General features: G+C 48.4%; 1 pseudogene across 1 annotated transcript; it reads left to right on the top strand.

Annotated features, from left to right (window-relative positions):
- The first annotated feature begins 3,831 nt into the window (after nt 1-3,831).
- LOC311225935 (androglobin-like) lies at nt 3,832-7,195 on the top strand (annotated as a pseudogene). Its single transcript has 4 exons — nt 3,832-4,504; nt 4,539-4,816; nt 4,850-7,041; nt 7,190-7,195. The product of its transcript is annotated as an androglobin-like (transcript).
- Nucleotides 7,196-21,405: the final 14,210 nt, after the last annotated feature.

Genomic DNA, 21,405 nt, shown 5'->3' with positions numbered 1-21,405 from the left:
TTCTTGAAAGGGTCGCATTGATACAGCCGATGTTCCCCTTCACAGTACTGGCATTCAATCTTCCACTCCTCTTTCGTCGAGGGGGTGTTGTGGTTCTTGTGCTGCGGTACTGATTCGGCTTGGTGCATAACGGTCACCGACCGGCGGTTATCATTTGATCCCCGAGGTCCTGGTCTTGGGCTTGGTCCACTCCACACGAACGTGTCCAGTCGTAGGCTGCTGATCTCCCTGGCGAGGAAATCAGATAGGTCTAGGAGGGATGCCTCTGGGCCGTTGGGGTCGCGGTGGTCTCTTTGCCGCCTGAAGCGCTCTTGTCGGGCGGGAGGGAGCTTCTCTAATATCCTTTCTACATTAGAGTTAGCATACAGTTCATATATCCCTTTCTCCTTTTGGGACCCCAGCATCCCTACCAGGGACTGTACCTTGATAGAGAGGTCATCCAATGCTCTATTGTCTCTGGCTGGGGGGAGGCGGTCGATATCTCTTATTTCCTGTATCACGTAGTCCCATATGCGTCCATAACGCTGGTCGATGTATGGGGTACTTGAGTTGGAATATGCCAGCGCTATATTATGCGCTCTGGGCACCTTCAGGTGCTTGAGGAGGATAGCATATTTGTACGTCTCATCAGGGACGTCGGACATCATAGTCTCCAAGCACATCCGTAATTCCGTGTACTGTGCTCTGTCCTCGCGCGTAAAGTCCGGGAACGTCGGTGTGCCAAGGTACGATGCCATGGATGGCTGGCACATCGGTGAGCGTTGGGGAAGAGGCCTCCTGGGCGAGTCTCCCCGTACGTGCTGTCGTGGGCTGGTACTTGGTGGGTGCCAAAGCCCGGGTACCCAGGTGCTGTTCCTCGGGGCTGGCGGTGCGTCAAACTCACCCTTGAGTTGAGTCGGGGTTCTGTAGCGCAGTGACTCGGGGCTGACGTCTGGGCTGTACTGGGCCTCCTGGTCCAGAGTACATTGCTGCTGGTCGGGGCTGTACTGGGCCTCCTGGTCCAGAGTACGTTGCTGCTGGTCGGCTTGACATTCCTCCTCTTCCTCTTCCTCTTCCTCTGCTAGGTCCTGGAGTCTTCTGGTCAGTCTCTCGGCGACATAGGCCGGTTCTTCCCGGTTGCTGGGTTTCGTATGGACCGGCCGGGGAGGGGGTTCGGAGACGCAGACAGGATCCTCCTGTTGGCGGGGTCCCGGGTCGCTTGGTCGGGTAGGGGAATGTGCCCTAGACCCTTGTCGTGATGATCTCCGGGAGCTCCGTGCGGAGAGAGGGGGTGTCGCCATGGCAATCAATTGTTCCATCATCTGCGCCTGCAGCCGGTCGCGCTCTGCCTCGCGCTGGGCATGGGCGGCGTCGCGCACTGCTTCACGCTGGGCATTGGCGGCGTCGCGCTGTGCATTGGCGCTGGCATGGGCGGCGTCGCGCTGTGCATTGGCGCTGGCATAGGCGGCGTCGCGCTGTGCATTGGCGGCGGCGCGCTGTGCATCGGCGCGGCCTCTTTCGATGTTCTCTTCCGTCTGAAGGCGTCTGGTCTCCAGTCTTATGCGGTCGTCTTCACTCCTTTGTTGCGCCTGGAAGCGATCTCGCTCGATTGCAGCGTGTTCGCGCTCGCTCGTCTGTTGAGCCTGGAGGCGTTCTCTTTCCATGGTAGAATGTTCGCGCTCACTTAGTTGTTGCGCTTGAAGTCGATCGCGTTCGGTGGAGGCTGCCAGGGTGGCGATGAATGCCTGCGCCAGCATCTTGTCCGCTTCGCTGGGGGATGACGCCGACGGAGGTGATCGGCTTCTGGCAGTGCTCGTTGGAGATCTGTTCTCTGGGCGCGCCTCGAGGTCCGTCTCCGGGGCGCACTTCTCTTCTGGTAGTGGGTCGGGTTCTGTCCCTGGAGCGCTTTCTTTATCCTGGAGCTCTCCGGGGACCGTCCCGTTGATGTTGTCTGGGGGTATAGTCATGTCATGTCCCCCCTGGTCCCCCCGTGGGCTTGGTCAGTTTCGTTAGAACCCACTGGGTTCTCTACTGGCGGGGTCGCCTGGTCGGTAGGGTTTGACATGCTTTGGCTATCCGCTTTATTTATTTTATCCGCCTTTAACGTCTGTATAAAGCTAGGTAGTAGACTGGCAGCGTAGTCCTCTAGGTAAGGAGGTGGCTGCCGTCTGCGCTGCGGGCGATCTAGCTTAGGAGAACCGTTTGTGGAGTGTTCATCGCTGGCCATGTCAATATTAATATTATATTAATATTACGCTAATTACCCTCCGGCTCGAAGGACCAATTGTAACTGAGGGGTACAATTCCCTGACTGTATTGAGAGTATGGTATCATTAAACCACTACTGAGTTATGTACTTTAATTACTGGCCATACAGTACACGGTATATGTGATGAACACCCACACAATAACACGGCTTAACAAAGAAAGTCCTGTTTGGAATATTTTTTAGAAGAGCAGCAATATTAGATTACAGTATTGAGAATTAGGGTCGCGCTTGTATGGCGAAGAATGTGCATGAATAGGTCAAGAGCATAAGTCCATGAGCATATTACGATGGGGATAATTAATACCACCTGTAGCATAAGAATTATATAAGGCACACTCGTAGGTCAGCTGGAGATACTAAGGGGGTTCCCTCCGGTTGTAAGCCAGCAGGGGAGAGGAATGTTCGGATGCAAAAGTCTGGATCAACGAGGAATCAATAAGCTCCAGCTACGGGAGTCGGTACATATACTCCCCTCGATCGGCAGACAAAAGCAGCAGCTATAATCCAAGTATGCGGGACAGCATGGATGAAAGCCAGCCAGCCTCTTCCTAGAGACGGGCTCGAGTGATGCTCCTCACGGGTAGATCCCACAGAGCAGCGGGGTAGACGGTTCTCTGCTCCAGCCGCCACAGTACCAAAAGCAGTATAATCCAGCCGGAAAAGGCTCTGCATTTGCCGGTGTAGATTCTCCTGTGCACGGTACTTCACATTTAATTAGGTCGAACTTGACGTTATTTCACTAAGCTCTGACACTTTTACTATCCTATTCGCACGCGGTTCTAAGTGCTCTATTTAGACGCAAGGTTGCTCACTTCACTTGGTCGTTGACTCGTGGTGAAGGCTTCAACTTGTTGGGTTAACTAACTGCTGTATCCACCTGCGACGTATTTATACGTAAGGTGAATAATCTAGTGCCAACCTCAGTTCTGTCTCGTATTACTGCGCAAACCTGGGCATGTTGAGACATGTCTTAGCGGTGGCTTTGAACTAGACATTGGGGGTATGGCTGTGGCGCCTAGGGGGTCGCTGTCCAATAGGAGAACGAATATTATGGTCTGGCCTGTACCTAGGTAAAGGGGTATTCCGTGTATATGTACAAAGAATATACAAGGGATATCAGACGATATACAAATATTATACAATATATCTCAAGTAATAAATATATATATTCGGTTTAATCTGACCCTTTGTAACAATAATAATAATAATAATAATAATAATAATAATAATAATAATAATAATAATAATAATAATAATAATAATAATAATAATAATAATAATAATAATAAAGAATAAAAAAAAAAATCTCACTATTCAGATCACATTTGATTTTCATACTGACTAAATATATTTTTTTTATAATTTTTTTTGAATTGATAAACACTATTACATCCCTTAAGCTCGCTATGGAGAGAATTCCACAATTTTACACCAATAACTGAAGGACACATCAGACAGATAGACTAAACAACACAGACTGAAGCCGGCATTTCTCAAACAAGATGCCTAAGTCAACAAAGGGATCACCAAAGAGATCGTCCAGGTCCAGTTCATCCCAAGGACAAACTCAAGCATCGTCCCTAATGGGCAGTGGCTCTGAGGGCTCAGGGGAGCAGGGAAGATGCAGCGCCCCCTTCTGGTCAGAGTGGAACGAGGCAGATATTAACAAGGAGAAATGGGACATGGCGAGAAAGAGCTGCCCTTCACCATTCTTCGACGACCCTGAGGGGAAAATATCGATGCCTCCATCTTTGAAAGTGCATTCCTGGAAGCGTCCTTCTGGGTTCATTCTCAACAAGGCTCCTGTGGTTGTTGAAAATGAAGCTACATTTGATCTGATCTCATCCAACGACCATCTGAAGTGCAGTGAGCTGATGAGGTGGATCATCAGTGAGATCCACATGGTCTGGAAGCTGAGTGACGGCACGTCTGTGGATCACGACGCGTGGAAGCCCTGGGAGCACATCTACTCTCTGTGCAAGGTGATGAGAGGCCACATGCCGCTCTACAACGTCTACGGGAAGTACGTCGTCAGACTCTACTGGATGGGCTGCTGGAGGAAGGTGATGGTGGATGACTCCATGCCGTTCGACGAGGAGAACAAGCTGCTGCCGCATGCTTCCACCAGCCAGGCTGAACTGTGGCCCATGCTGCTAACCAAGGCTCTCATTAAAGTCACCAGCATGGACGTGGCGTCAAAGCAGGGGACGGAGCTGGGCGACTCTGCCCGCCTGGAAACTCATCCGCCCCGGCAAGGTGGCCGTCTCCGATCCTGTGGATGTGAAACCAGATCAGTTCATCGAGGTCTCCAGTCCCTTCCTCTCCTACAGGAGCAAGACCAACACCAGCGCTGTTCCTGAGCTCTCTCCCCCGATGTCCTTCGCTGAGTCGGGGGGGAGTGAAGGACCAGAGGAGCCTCAGCCTGGCAGGACTGAGCGCATCACCAGCTCACTAGAGGGCACAGATGCCATGGAGGCTACAGCGGAGAACAAGAAGAGGGACGACAGCGCTTCTGCCAGTGAGCAGGGGGTGCTGGAGTCCCCAGGGGGTCCCGTCCCAGAGCATGGGGTGCTGGAGCCCCCAGGGGGTCCCGTCCCATAGCAGGGGGTGCTGGAGTCCCCAGAGGGTCCCGTCCCAGATCAAACCAAGGAGGTCATGGAGGACACCTGGGTGGAACTGGACCACTTCACTAAAGGCTTCCAGTCACTCCTGGTTTTCCACAAGCCTCACACATACCCAAACTGTTTCCAGAAATCCAGTTTCAAGTGTTCAGAAGATGAGGTGGTCTCTTATTACCTCTATGTGGACAACCTGCAGACGTCCCAGATCCTTGTGAGCTTCTCTGCTCTGCTGCCCTGGAGAGACACAGAGGAGAAGAAGGAGAGTCCAGCAAGGACCAGGTCTGGAGTTCTCACAGTCCAGCCCTGGTCTTGGACGAGCCTGCAGTCTCAGCTGCCAATCCTCCACATCAAGACCTACTCCTCCAAATCTGCCATGCTCTCCCTGCCTCCCGGGTGGCACGTGCTGCGGCTCTGGGCCCAAGCCGCGCTGGGTCACCACGCCCACCTCTGCAGCATCACCCCCTTCGTGTTCGGAGACGAGGACACCGTCATGCCACACCTGGACAAGGAGAGTCTGCGTTTCATGGAGCAGGGCTCATCCCTCCTGGGGGCTCTGTCCAGGTTGGTGGACTCCTTCTGCAGCGAGGAGGAGCTGCCTGCAGCCAGCCGGGCCGGCCTGGAGGAGGCCCTGTGTCTGCAGCACATCCACACCCTGGAGGAGGCCCTGTGTCTGCAGCACATCCACACCGCGCTGGGCCGGTGGGAGCAGCGCAGTGTGTTTAACAAGGCAGTATACCACATGGTGTCACAGGCTCTGGACAGGGAGCTGACAGTAGAGGAGCTGTTTGCTGTTCAGGCTCTGACTGTTGACCCTTCCCTCGGGAGTCCTGACAGCAGGGTGCCATCACCTTCAGAGCCTGCAGAGAGCTGGGGGGGCCGGACGCCCACAGAGGAGGAGATGCAGGCAGTAACCGTGCTACAGACTGGCCTCAAAGGATACCTGACACGGGAGGTCCTCCGTGCCTCACAACCAGGCACAAAGGAGAATACCCGTGCATCGAAGGCCCTGTCTGAGATGTGGCCCATTGTGAAATCAGATGCAGACAACCATGCTGTTTCTTTACTATGGTTCATGTTCAGTCACTCTCAGAGAGGGTGTTCAGAGTTCAGAGAGGACAGCAGCGATTTACGCCTGTCAACTGGACGAGCCGAGCAGAATCACCTTCAGCGAGTACTCGGCCCCCCTGCTCCACACGGCCAGCTCCTGACTCCTGGTCTTCAGGGAGGTGTTCCTGGTGCAGAAGGAGGTGCTGCTGGTACCTAAGGTCTACTCCACAGTCAGACAGGGTCTGCTGCACGTCGTAGACAATGACACGGGGGAGGAGCTGCCTATGGCCTTCAACAAAGTCTCCCCCCACATCTACAAACCCAACAAGCATGGTTATACCTTCGTAGCGTGGGTGTACACCCCTGAATCTCCCCCCGTCGGTGCCAAGTGGAGAATGCGTTTGATTGGCTCAAGGGAACCCCTCGCCAAACTGGCTCGCAACGCCCCACTCAGCAACTTCGTGGTGAAGGAATTCCAGGAGTACTACATTCCCAATGGAAATTCCCAACAACAAAAGCATCATATGTCGCTTCTCTGTCCAGGTCACAGCAGACCACATGGGAACGGTTCAGTTTCAGACGTCCAAGAGGGACGTTCGGATCCGTCTGTCTGTTCTGGACCGGGAGGAGGAGGTGGCCAGCAACACTGGGAGAGGCCACGTGGTCATTCCTGTGTTCCGCTTCCTGTCCGACAAAGATGAGAAGGGGAGCCAAGAGGGATCCTCCATCCTGACCAGGGGGAGCAAGGCCGCAGATACTCCCCAGGGACGAGAGGGGCAGAAGGGCACCGCTGCAGGGACAGACCCCCTGGATGACCAGAGCAGACCCCACCACCAGCCACCCGTGAAGACATTGGGTCATAAATACATGGTGCAGGCAGAGGTCCGTTATAACAGCTGGCCTCTGGATGACTGCCAGTTAGCCTTTGTCCAAACACTCAAAGACTTAGAGAAGAATGAAACCAAAGGTGTGGACAAGCAGGACCACAATCCCGCCAGCTCCCCCAGCAACGACAGCCAAACACCTGCCACGGCCAAACCCAGCCGCAGGAGGAAAGTGGAAAAAGAGAAAGAGAAAGACAACAAGAGCCTGGACCTGACCAAGCTTAACTGGACGCTGCGTCTGGTGAGTGAGCAGAGCATACAGTCAACTCTAACCAACTCTGACTTAAAAAATATCAATCAATATCAATGTGTAAGACAACACAGTGAGTAAGTAACTCCAAAGGGTTCCACATAGTTATGTTATATTCTGTTATGTAATTATATTTTAGGAGTGACATATCTAGGATTTTCTTTTTCTTTTTTAACACTTTGATCGCCATGGGTTAAATTCATAATTTACCATCCCTCGCCATCTCTATTTGTCTATGGAGAAGTTCCCCTTCTTTGCAGGGCTATAACTTTTTAAATTCTATTGCTAAATTGCCATTATTATGGCCCATTCAATGTCCTATATGTATTGTTCAGGGTGTAGCAACGTTAAACTTTTTCATTCACATATTCATACTAAAATATGGTCTAAAGTATAAGTATGTTTTTATCGTTTTCTGCAGCTTTCTTCAGAACGTGATTTATAGCCCTAAATGCATTATTGATGATCAAATACAGTTTGGTAGGAATCTGTGCGAGATAAAAAATGTCAACTGGATGTGCTTCTAGAAGTTTCTACGTATCATCTGATGATGACCGGATGGGCGGGGGATCGTTTATAATTCCGTGGGCAGCGTTAGATGATTCATCCAGAGTGGGTCATATGTTCATCATAGCAGTTTATATGGAACACGTTAGAATATAACGCTGAATCTTACCGTGGCTTCCTCGCGCCGCTGGCAGATGAGCGTGGAACAGAATTTTTTCTATTATGGGATGGAGAAATGCCAGATCCATTTCCAGGTTGTATAATAGTATATACGTCCAAATCATGTTGTTTTTTCGAGTTATTTGCACCGATCGATGTTCACTGTGTCAAGACGGAGTCTCTCTAACGATAGCGAGTGCCCGGACCACATATGGATGAGCACTACCGGTTCAAAGGCTCATTTCCGGTTGGCGATCTGCCGATCGGCCACCAGATGGCGCTCTTGAACCGCTAGAGAGTTGAGTGGAGCTTTGCAGTGTGTCTCAGGGCTCCGGAGGGGAAATATGATTTTGATCACAGATTTTTGAAATATTGACATCAAAGACGAGTTACGGCGTCTTCGGCAGAATGAGCATGGCTAGGAATGATGTCTTAACTCGTCCCCGGCGATCATAGTGTTAAACAAATATACCTTGACATGAGCTACTGTTTCTTTATGTACTTGTTACAGTTATATATATAATAATATTTTCTTTTAAATACAGTTATAAAACAATAATAATAATAATAATAATAATAATAATAATAATAATAATAATAATAATAATAATAATAATAATAATAATAATAATAATAATAATAATAATAATAATAATAATAATAATAATAAAAATAATAATAATAATAATAATAATAATAATAATAATAATAATAATAATAATAATAATAATAATAATAATAATAATAATAATAATAATAATAATAATAATAATAATAATAATACAAATACAAATAATAAACATATGATTGGTTCTGGGTTTGGTTATGGCTCGGACAGAATATTTTAAGTTGTAACAGGCTACACATTTGCAGGCCAATCAAGGAATATTATATATTATACTACAAGGATTTGTCTTAGTGACAATGAGACATATGTAACAGATGTGATTCAGTGTTGTGTAATAAAGATACAACAGATTCTCAGTTCATGTGCAGATTTATTCTGGTGATCTGGTGATATAGATGATAAGACACAATCTCAGGTGGGCTCTGTCTGCACCAATGTAATGTCCACAAGCTCTGAATATAAATACAAATACCCTCATTAGCATGAAGCACAATTATATTACAACGATAGAACAAGTTGCTCATACAGTAAAACTTACTATACAATTCAAACACACCAGTGTCTTGTTTTCCTTGTAGATCAACATTGTAGCTACATATCATATTCTACCAGATCCTTGTAGATTAGCATGGTACATATATTCTACGAGGTCCTTGTAGATTAACATGGTACATATATTCTACGAGGTCCGTGTAGATTAGCATGGTACATATATTCTACGAGGTCCTTGTAGATTAGCATGGTACATATATTCTACCAGATCCGTGTAGATTAACATGGTACATATATTCTACTAGATCCTTGTAGATTAACATGGTACATATATTCTACCAGATCCGTGTAGATTAACATGGTACATATATTCTACCAGATCCTTGTAGATTAACAAGATTGTCCTCTGGATTTGTCAGTAACAATGCCCCTGTTACAGTGATAGGGACACAGTAGCTGTGAGTGCCGTCCTTCGGATGAGACGCTAAACCGAGGTCCTGACTGAATTCGGTCGTTAAAGAACCCAGGACGCCTATCGTAAAGAGTAGGGGATTCCCCCGACGTTCCTGGTCAAATTTTCAATCAGGTCTCTGACATCAAGGCCACCTAATCATCCCTTCCCCTTAATTGGCTGATCAATCCCTGTCTCCTGAGCCGTTCAGCCATTGTGTAGTGTGATGTGTGCCGAGTGCCATTGTATGGTAGCCATTGAGCCTGCATAGCCCAAGGTTGTATGCTACCAGTGGTGGTGAAGGAGGCAATTTCCACCCTACATTGTAAAGTGCTTTGACTGTCTAGAAAAGTGCTATATAAATGCAATTAATTATTATTATTTTAACATGGTACATATATTCTACCAGATCCTTGTAGATTAACATGGTACATATATTCTACCAGATCCTTTTATAAATTAACTTTTACAACTTAGAAAATGTAATTACAGAACATTACTATTAACATGACCTACCGCTTGCAGAGCAAAACCAGGCTGAGAGGAGGCGTGAATATTAAAGGCAACCAACTTGTGTTCAGCCTTTCGTTCAGCGTTTCTGTGACCGCGCTACCGCGCGGCAGAGAGTTGCGCCACCCGCAGCAGCGGCCGTCTTCCGTTGTAGAATTGTTTACATCAGGGTGCCACCACCCACTTCAATGACAGAGCTCTCATATTTGCGAATGCATAAACTATATCTTAAATTATGGCTATGTGTCTAAGCAGCCTCCACTGATGTACAGTGACGAGTGAATCTGGTAGTTGGTTTATGACGTTACAAACGCGAAATAACATTATACATTATGCTCCGCGAAATAACATTATACTGTAGTTAATCAGTCAGCAGCCTCCACTGATGTTATGATGTTACAAACGCGAAATAACATTATACATTATGCTCCGCGAAATAACATTATACATTATGCTCCGCGCGCCATTCATTTCATTTGGGACCTCTGCCGCTTGCAGGGACGGCTGCCGCGTTCGCGGCAAAAGGGGGCGGGGGGTCGTAGCCAATCAGAGAAAAGCTGATTGCCTTTAATATTCACGCTGATAGGAGGGATAGAATGACTCCTCCCCCTATCTACAAGCGGGAACATTCCCAACAGCATTTTCTTACAGTGACAAGTGGATACAAAACTAACCCTGTTACACATACATATCAATAACTTACAAAGTTCCATAGTACTGTATGACAGACACACAAATAGTACAGTTACAACAGGACTAGGGATGTCCGATATTATCGGCCGACCAATATTATCGGCCGATATCGGCAGTAAAATGTGATATCGGAAAATATCGGTATCGGTTTAAAAAAAGAAAAAAACAATAACTGTAACTGAGGGGTACAATTCCCTGACTGTATTGATAAGTATGGTATCATTAAACCACTACCGCTTTATGTACTTTAACTACTGGCCACACAGTACATGATATAGATATGATGAACACTTTCCCACCTGATGAAACCAAGTCCACACAAATGTATCCGTCGAATCTTTAATATATAGCAAAGGGTATATACAACGTTCACGTAATGACATTTATGATTTGAATGCACTTGTAAGGCAAATGAGTATTCGTAGGCAAATCAACATTGAATGTCCAATCTCTGGTTACGCAGGAAGCAAGTATACAACCTGGTTCTTTAGGGAACTATAGCGATGGTACTTAATGATTATAGCTGGATACACTAAAGGGGGTCCCGCTGGTTGTAAGTCAGTAGGGGGGGGGGGGGGGGGGTTAGGAGAGCCGCTGGCGATATCCCATCTGGCCAACGATTTCTTGGGAGAATTCAGAGTGCTGAACACGGTGCCCACAGAACCTTGGTCCACAGATGAATACAGTTGGGCCCTCTTGTAGACGGTAGCTGCCGGTCCACAACGAAGAGACGTGAGGCGACCTCACTCGGGTTAGAGCGCCGTCTCACCTGGACTCCTCTCGGGGGTAGTTCCAACACTTACCAGTGTTGGCTGTTATCCATGGCATAATCAAAGCACCCAAAGCAAGTAGATAATCCAAGCCGTGTAGGGCTCGCCGTCGTCCGGGTAAGGTAAGCCAATGTGCAGGTCCACTCGTCCTTGCCCAGAACTCCTCGGATGAAAGCACCACACGTGGTCTGCCCAGCCTGGTTAAGACTCTAGATAACGCGAGGAAAACGATGGGGGTACTGCTCACTTTATAACTCTAACCGAACGATGCACCATACATAATAGACTATTATTAACTTAATAGAAATACGTCCCACTCGACGGTATAGTGCCAAACTATGACAATTCAACTATTAATCCACACGATGTCTCAATGCCATTCCGAGGCCAAGTTGACCATACTGCACCACACGTGTATCGTGGGTGAGGCTTAACGTCTTGCCACTAGGTTGGAGGGTAAAGAACTAAGGGCTAAGGGAAGTTCTACTTTACTTGCGCCATATATATATGCGCTGTGAACAAATAGTACCATTCGTATTTCGGCAGACGTATTCCTACGCGGAACCGGGGCTAGTAACGACATGTTCGTCGGCACGATTGAACTTGAACCAAGGGGCTTGGCTGCTGGCGCCAAGTTCTTGTCCAATGAGAGAATGAAACTATTATGGGCTGTTAGTAGACCAAAGGGATATTCAGTGTATATGTACAAGGAATATACAAGGGATATCAAACGATATACAAATACTATTAAATATATATCCATAAATAAATATATATATTCGGTTTAATCTGATCCTTCACAACAGCCGCCCCCTAATTAGTCCCACCTAATTAGCTAAGCAGAGACAGATTGACCGCACTGTCTACCACTCAAGGTCCGCTGTAAGGGTCAGTCAACTCACAAAGTCATGGGGTCATGGTCGTCATCGATAGTGTCTGGGAGTCTGGGCAGTTCTATTAGCCTCGCCACGGGTCGTGTGTAAGTTCGCCCTTGGACGAGCACCTCAGCTGCTCGGACCTTGCCATCGGCACCGGTGATCACTTTGCTTACGCGGCCAGCCGGCCACATAGCTCTGGGTAGTGACTGGTCGATAATCATGACGACTGTTCCTTCTGTCAAATTGTCTCTCTCTTTTACCCACTTCTGGCGGGTCTGTAGAGACGGTAGGTAGTGGAGTAGAAAGCTGTTCCAAAACTTGTCAGCTAGTACTTGACTGTACCTCCACATTCTTCGGCCGTTCGCTTCTTCAGGCCTGTACATTGTCTGGGGTAGCGCGGGGTCCAGCCGCCCCATCAAGAGTGTGTTGGGGGTGACTGGGTCGACATCTGCTACATCACTTGAGACGTAGCCGAGGGGCTTGGAGTTCAATACTCCCTCGATCTCCGTGAGGACTGTCATTAGGACTTCTTCCGCTACAGTCTGGGCCCCAAGCACGGCGTACAGGGCTGTCTTTATAGAACGTACTTCTCGTTCCCAGGTTCCACCGAAGTGGGGTGCGTTCGGGGGATTAAACTGGAAGTCAATCTGGGATGGAGCGAGGTGGGTCTTAAGTTCTGGGCCCATAGCTTGGAAGCTCTCTCTCAGCTCTCTTTCTCCGCCTTTTAAGTTTGTCCCGTGATCAGACAACAATGTAGTTTTCCTTTCCGTGATGTGAATCTTCGGAAGGCCATAAGGAATGAGTCCGAGTTCGATATGTATCGCTCTGGTGGTCATGCATTTGAATACAATACCCCACCGCTTCTCGGTTCCTCTTCCTTTCTTTATATACAACGGGCCAAAACAGTCCATGCCTGTGGAGTGGAATGGCTTGTCGCCGAGTTGGAGGCGACAGGGAGGTAGGTCAGCCATCCGGGGTATGCTGGGCTGCGCGCGCCACTTTCGGCAGTCTAGACAGGTTCGCTGGAAGCGTCGCACTCTCTCCCTTGAAGTATCCAATAGCGACGTCTGATCTCCGCGAAGACTCTCTCTGCTCCTGCGTGGTGCACATCCTCGTCGTATTTCTTTATGATCAGCTCTGTGACCTTGTGTCAGCTGTTCAAGACTATCGGGTACTTAACGTCATCCGGTAGATCGGGGGCTCTCCGCAGACGACCACCCACTCTGATGAGATTATGGGCGTCGCTCTCGGGTGCCAGGTGGAGCAATCTGCTGTCTGATGGGACGGGCTTTCCTCCCTGTAGACAGTCTAGCTCGTCGGGGAACGAGTCTCTCTGGGCTCGTTGTAGTAGAAGAAGTTCTGCTTCTTCGTAGTCAGCTGCTGAAATGTCGGCAGTGGGCTGAATCTCTGGGTGGTGCCTCAGAAATGTCTTTAGTTGCGCACTCTGTAGGGTGAGGCAGTCATCTATGTTGCGGTCTGTGGAGGCGACTGTGCTCAGTCCACAGAACATAGGTTTCTTGTTCTCAGCCTCCTCTTTACTCGCCTCCCGTGGGGTGGGCGTAGGCCACTCTCCTTCCGGGAGCTTGAGGAACTCTGGTCCGTCACTGTAGATGTTGTGACGGGTGAGGTCATCTAGGGACATTCCCCGGGTGATGACGTCAGCTGGGTTGTGTTTGGTGTCCACATACCGCCAGCTCGCTGCTTCTGTTAACTCTTGAATCTCTGTGACTCTGACTCCCACGAAGACTTTGTATCTGCATGAATCAGACTTGATCCATGTGAGTACTGTCGTGGAATCTGACCACAAGATTGTTCTGTGCACCGGAATGGTGAGTTCACGTTGGATTAACGTGGCTAGATGCGCTCCTGCTAGGGCTGCGCAGAGCTCTAGACGCGGGATAGATTGTTGCTTTCGTGGGGCTATTCTTGAGCGAGCCAGGATGAAAGCAGTGTGTATCTCTCCTCCCTTCTCTTGGGCACGCAAGTAGGCCACCGATCCATAGGCTACTTCGGAGGCGTCACTGAAGACGTGTAGATCCATCTTGCATGTCTCTGGCCTCACTGTGGGTGGGAAGTGGCTGCGGCGTATATTGACGCCTGGGAGTGAGCGGAGCTCCGTCTCCCACTCTCTCCATGTGGAGGCAAGGGGTGCGGGTATTGGGTCGTCCCAGCCCTGGTCCTTGTCCCATAGTGCTTGTACAATCATCTTTGCCCTGGTGGTGTAAGGTAGAATACATCCCAACGGGTCATATTGTCTGGCGAGTGTTCTGTACACACTCCGTCTGGTGGTCGGTATCGCCGTCGACCTTCCCTGCTCCGTGGTCAGGGGTTTGTGTCTATAGTGGAGCGAGTCTGTTTTGAAGCGCCAGACTAGTCCTAGTGTCATTTCTTGGGCTTCTCCTGGGATTGTCGCCATCCAGGTCTCGCTGCTGGCAGCCTTGTCCGCGGGGGAGAGGCTGCGCAATACGTGCGGGTCGCTGCTGGCCCACTGCCTGAGATCAAAGCCGCCTTTGATCAGGGATGCGCGTAGCTTGAGTAGGAGAGCCTCGGCTTCTTCTTGGGTCGAAACGCTTTGTAAACAGTTGTCCACGTAGAAACTGTTCTTCACACTGTGTCGGACCTCTTCATCTGCTGCTGGGTCCTCTGCGACGTGTTTCTGCAGTGCAAATGTAGCACAGCACGGGCTGCATGTGGTTCCGAAGGGGAGGACTTCCCATTGGTAGATGGCTGGGTGCTCATCTCCGATCCTCTCTCTCCATGGTAACCGCAGCAAGGGCTTCTCCTCTGGGGAGAGGCTGCGTAATACTGGGGGGTCGCTGCTGGCCTGCTGCCGGAGATCAAAGCCGTCTTTGATCAGAGAGGCGCGGAGCAGCGCACGGCGTCGCCAGTCAATCTTCTTTACGTGTCCCGCTGTGATTAGCTTCTCAATCTGGTGCTTCAGTAATATTGCATACTCGTGACGTTCATCAACGACATCCACCATCATTGTCTCTAAGCACATTCGGAGCTCCGTGTACTGTGCCCGATTCTCATGGGTGAAGTCTGGGATGGTCGGTGTGGCAATGTATGACGCCGTGGATGGCTGATACATCGGCGAGCGTTGGGGGAGAGGCCTCCTAGGCGAGTCTCCTCTTGCGCCTCTCTGTGGGCTGGTACCGGCAGGGTACCATGGCCCGCTGGTCCAGGTGCTATTCCTCGGGGCTGGTCGTGCGTCGTGCTCACCCGTGAATAGAGTCGGGGGTCTGTAGCGCAGCGCCGCGGGGGTATAGCCTGGGCTGTACTGGACCTCCTGGTCCGGTGGAGTACTGTGCTGTCGTCGGGCTTGGTTCTCCTCCTCTCCCTCTTCTTCTTCTATCAGGTCCTCTAGATCCTGTAGTCGTTTATTTAGCTTCTCCGCAGTGTATGCTGCTCCTTCCTTGTAGCTGGGTCTCGCTTGGACCGGTCGGGGAAGGGGGTCTGCGGGGGGTATAGGCTTGGTCTGTTGGTCAAGTTCAGGGTCGCTTGCTCGGTTAGGAGACGCTGCCCTTGACTGTTGTCTCGACGAGTTCCTTGAACCCCTGGCGGAGGGAGAGGGTGTTGCCTTGAGGATCAGCTGCTCCATTAGTTGCGCTTGTAGCTTGTCGTGCTCGGCTTGTAGTCTGTCGCGCTCGGTTTCGCGCTGGATGAGAGCGAGGTCGCGCTCTGCTTCTCTTTGGGCACCGGCAGCGGCACGCTGGGTGTCTGCTCGGTCTCTTGCCATATTCTCTTCCATCTGAAGGTGTCTCATCTCCAGGCGTATGCGCTCTTCTTCGCTCCGTTGCTGTGTCTGGAGTCAATCGCGTTCACCCTGAAGTCGATCGCGTTCACCCTGGAGTCGATCGCGTTCGGTAGAGGCTGTCAGGCTGACGAGGAACGCCTGTGATAGCATCCTCTCCGCTTTGCTGGGGGAAGACGGTTGTAGAGGTGAGCCGCTCCTGGCGGTACTCGTTGGGGAGTCCTGGAGCTCTATTTCCTCGGCGCTCTCCTCCTCTTCTTCCGTGCAGAGTTCTCTCTCTGTAGGGTTGTGTTCCTCCCGGGGCTGGTCGGGGACTACTTCTTCGGTATTGGCGGGGGGTAAAGGCATGTCAGCTCCCTCCTGGTCCCCACCGTGAGCTTGGTCAGTTACATTAGAACCCACTAGGGCCTCTGTGGTCGGGGTAACCTGGTCGTTAAGGTCAGACATAATTTTACTTTCTACTTTTACCGCGTTTACCGTTTGTAGAAGGCTAGGTAGTTGACTGACAGCGTAATCCTCTAAGTACGGAGGTGGCTGTCGTCTGCGCCGCGGGCGTTCTACGTTAGGAGGACCGTTTCGTGGAGTGTTCATCATAGGCCATTTCAATATTAATAACACTATATTAATATTACACTAGTTACCCTCCGGCTCGAAGGACCAATTGTAACTGAGGGGTACAATTCCCTGACTGTATTGATAAGTATGGTATCATTAAACCACTACCGCTTTATGTACTTTAACTACTGGCCACACAGTACATGATATAGATATGATGAACACTTTCCCACCTGATGAAACCAAGTCCACACAAATGTATCCGTCGAATCTTTAATATATAGCAAAGGGTATATACAACGTTCACATAATGACATTTATGATTTGAATGCACTTGTAAGGCAAATGAGTATTCGTAGGCAAATCAACATTGAATGTCCAATCTCTGGTTACGCAGGAAGCAAGTATACAACCTGGTTCTTTAGGGAACTATAGCGATGGTACTTAATGATTATAGCTGGATACACTAAAGGGGGTCCCGCTGGTTGTAAGTCAGTAGGGGGGGGGGGGGGTTAGGAGAGCCGCTGGCGATATCCCATCTGGCCAACGATTTCTTGGGAGAATTCAGAGTGCTGAACACGGTGCCCACAGAACCTTGGTCCACAGATGAATACAGTTGGGCCCTCTTGTAGACGGTAGCTGCCGGTCCACAACGAAGAGACGTGAGGCGACCTCACTCGGGTTAGAGCGCCGTCTCACCTGGACTCCTCTCAGGGGTAGTTCCAACACTTACCAGTGTTGGCTGTTATCCATGGCATAATCAAAGCACCCAAAGCAAGTAGATAATCCAAGCCGTGTAGGGCTCGCCGTCGTCCGGGTAAGGTAATCCAATGTGCAGGTCCACTCGTCCTTGCCCAGAACTCCTCGGATGAAAGCACCACACGTGGTCTGCCCAGCCTGGTTAAGACTCTAGATAACGCGAGGAAAACGATGGGGGTACTGCTCACTTTATAACTCTAACCGAACGATGCACCATACATAATAGACTATTATTAACTTAATAGAAATACGTCCCACTCGACGGTATAGTGCCAAACTATGACAATTCAACTATTAATCCACACGATGTCTCAATGCCATTCTGAGGCCAAGTTGACCATACTGCACCACACGTGTATCGTGGGTGAGGCTTAACGTCTTGCCACTAGGTTGGAGGGTAAAGAACTAAGGGCTAAGGGAAGTTCTACTTTACTTGCGCCATATATATATGCGCTGTGAACAAATAGTACCATTCGTATTTCGGCAGACGTATTCCTACGCGGAACCGGGGCTAGTAACGACATGTTCGTTGGCACGATTGAACTTGAACCAAGGGGCTTGGCTGCTGGCGCCAAGTTCTTGTCCAATGAGAGAATGAAACTATTATGGGCTGTTAGTAGACCAAAGGGATATTCTGTGTATATGTACAAGGAATATACAAGGGATATCAAACGATATACAAATACTATTAAATATATATCCATAAATAAATATATATATTCGGTTTAATCTGATCCTTCACAACAATAACAATATTTGTTATATATATATCCAGTGAAATGATTAGTTACCTGAAATTATTCAGTTTTTTGGGGGGGGAAACCCTGCATATATCGGTATCGGTTGATATCGGTTGATATCGGTATCGGAAATTAAGAGTTGGACAATATCGGAATATCGGTATCGGTAAAAAAGCCAATATCGAGCATCCCTAAACAGGACCTGACGTATACAGTGCACAGACATACAGTACACACTTTCCATAGTGATACCAAATGTAGTACTATGTGCAGTGTGGCATACAATCATATGTCTACTTTTCCCCCCCAACAAAAGCAGTGCTATGTGTATGTTGGGGCTGTCAGAATGAATTGCAATATTCAAATTTCATTTGAATCTGAAAAGAAAAAGGTATTTGAATACCAAACTGCCAGTCGAATGTAAATAAATAAATAAAACAGTATCGACATACAGTGCACTGTAACTGTCTTATTTATTAAATGTATAAAAATGTGCCTATTCATATTTGATTGGTATTCTTAGGGACAATTGACAGGTGTGTTTGTGTATGTGCATCATCTATGGGCATGCATCTGAATGTTCATTCATTTATTCAATCTTTATTTAATAAAATAAAGCAAGCTCTCATTTACAATAACATCGAGAGGTACAGTACATAATCCAAAAGCAATATAGAAACAAGAAAAGTCAATCAATTAAACAATTCGGGAGCACATTTTCCTAATTCAGTGCAAACTCTGGGAACATTGGCTGGACAGGAAGGGATGAATATCAGGTCAGGGGTTTCTTCTCTGTTGTCTCACTGCTGTCGCTCTGTCTCTGTATATCTCTCCCTCTGTATCTCTCTGTCTCTGTATCTCTCTCCCTCTGTATCTCTCTGTCTCTGTATCTCTCTCCCTCTGTATCTCTCTGTCTCTGTATCTCTCTCTCTCTGGCTCTGTATCTCTCTCCCTCTGTATCTCTCTCCCTCTGTATCTCTCTCCCTCTGTATCTCTCTCCTTCTGTATCTCTCTGTCTCTGTATCTCTCTCCCTCTGTATCTCTCTGTCTCTGTATCTCTCTCCCTCTGTATCTCTCTCCCTCTGTATCTCTGTCTCTGTATCTCTCTCCCTCTGTATCTCTCTGTCTCTGTATCTCTCTCCCTCTGTATCTCTCTGTCTCTGTATCTCTCTCTCTCTCCCTCTGTATCTCTCTCCCTCTGTATATCTCTCCCTCTGTATCTCTCTCCCTCTGTATCTCTCTGGCTCTGTATCTCTCTGTCTCTGTATCTCTCTCCCTCTGTATCTCTCTGTCTCTGTATCTCTCTCCCTCTGTATCTCTCTCCCTCTGTATCTCTCTGTCTCTGTATCTCTCTCTCTCTCCCTCTGTATATCTCTCCCTCTGTATCTCTCTCCCTCTGTATCTCTCTCCCTCTGTATCTCTCTGTCTCTGTATCTCTCTCTCTCTCCCTCTGTATATCTCTCCCTCTGTATCTCTCTCCCTCTGTATCTCTCTCCCTCTGTATCTCTCTGTCTCTGTATCTCTCTCTCTCCCTCTGTATATTTCTCCCTCTGTATCTCTCTCCCTCTGTATCTCTCTCCCTCTGTATCTCTCTGTCTCTGTATCTCTCTCTCTCCCTCTGTATCTCTCTCCCTCTGTATCTCTCTCCCTCTGTATCTCTCTCCCTCTGTATCTCTCTGGCTCTGTATCTCTCTGTCTCTGTATCTCTCTCCCTCTGTATCTCTCTGGCTCTGTATCTCTCTCCCTCTGTATCTCTCTGTCTCTGTATCTCTCTCTCCCTCCCTCTGTATCTCCCTGTCTCTGTATCTCTCTCTCTCTCCCTCTGTATATCTCTCCCTCTGTATCTCTCTCCCTCTGTATCTCTCTCCCTCTGTATCTCTCTGTCTCTGTATCTCTCTCTCTCCCTCTGTATCTCTCTCCCTCTGTATCTCTCTCCCTCTGTATCTCTCTGGCTCTGTATCTCGCTGTCTCTGTATCTCTCTCCCTCTGTATCTCTCTCCCTCTGTATCTCTCTCCCTCTGTCAATTCAATTCAATTCAAATGGACTTTATTGACATGGGAAACATACGTTTACATTGCCAAAGCCAAACAAAACAAAACAATCAAACAGAGAAAACAAAAGAGATCAGTACATTACAGACGGAATTTCTTGTACAGTCTTTATGGTGGTTGCATTCCGCTGGATGTCCTTTTCTTGTCACAGCAGCTCACAAATCTTGCTGCTGTGTTTGCACATTCTTGTATTTCTCCCAGTAGGTATGGGAGTTTTGAGTTATTGTCCATGTTTTCAAAGTCTCTTTGGGTGTTTGCAATTTGTGGGAAGTATATGTCTCTGATGTCTTGGTATAGTGGCCAGGTTGTTAAGAAGTGGAGCTCGGTTTCCACCTCATCTTGTGTGCAGTGGGTGCATAGTCTGTCTTCGCTTGGGAGCCAGGTCTGCCTATGGTGGCCTTTCTCGATGGCTAGGCTGTGCTCGCTGAGTCTGTACCTAGTCAAGGATCTTCTTAGTTTTGGGTCAGTCACAGTGCTCAGGTATTCTGCCACTGTGTACTCTCTGTTTAGGGCCAAATAGCATTTCAATTTGCTCTGGTTTTGGGTTGTTTCTTTCCAATGTGTCAGATAGTTTTCTTTTTGTTTTCTTATAATTTGATTTAGTCAAGTGTGGTTTCTGTCTGGTGGCTCTGCTTGTGTTTGTGAGCAGAGTCCCAGAACCATCTGGCTGAGTGGGCATCTATCGAGGGTCTCTCTGTGGGTGAGGGCTATGTTGTGGAGTGTGTCTGGGTCGCTTTCTTTTAGGTGATTGTGGAATTTGAATGCTCTTTTTTGAATTTTGATGATTAGTGGGTATCTTCCTAGTTCTGCTCTGCATGCATTATTTGGCGTTTTCCGTTGGGTGCGGAGAATGGATTTGCAAAATTCTGCATGCAGAGTCTCAATTGGGTGTTTGTCCCATTTGGTGAAGTCTTGGTTTGCAAGTGGGCCCCAGACTTCACAACCATATAGGGAAATTGGTTCTATGACGGAGTCTAATATTTTGAGCCAGATTTTGATTGGAATGTCTAACTTGATGTTCCTTTTTATGGCATAGAAAGCCCTTCTTGCTTTGTCTCTCAGGTCGTTCACAGCTTGATTGAAGTTCCCTGTAGCACTGATGTTTAGGCTGAGATAGGTGTAGTCTTTTGTGTGTTCTAGGGAAATTGTGTCTAGGAGGAATTTGTGTTTTTGTTGTTGTAGGCTGGGCCTTTTTTGGAATATCATAATTTTAGTTTTGTTTAGGTTTACTGTCAGTGCCCATGTCTGGGAGAATTTGTGCAGAAGGTCAAGGTGCTGTTGTAGCCCTACTTTTGTTGGGGACTTTTGTCTCTGTATCTCTCTCCCTCTGGCTCTGTATCTCTCCCTCTATCTCTGTATCTCTCTCCATCTGTATCTCTCTCCCTCTGTATCTCTCTCCCTCTGGCT

Source organism: Notolepis coatsorum (assembly GCF_963971535.1).
Source record: "Notolepis coatsorum genome assembly, chromosome: 3".
Taxonomy (NCBI): domain Eukaryota; kingdom Metazoa; phylum Chordata; class Actinopteri; order Aulopiformes; family Paralepididae; genus Notolepis; species Notolepis coatsorum.
Note: the sequence above shows the minus strand (reverse complement) of the source record. Positions and strands in the feature narration are given on the sequence as shown.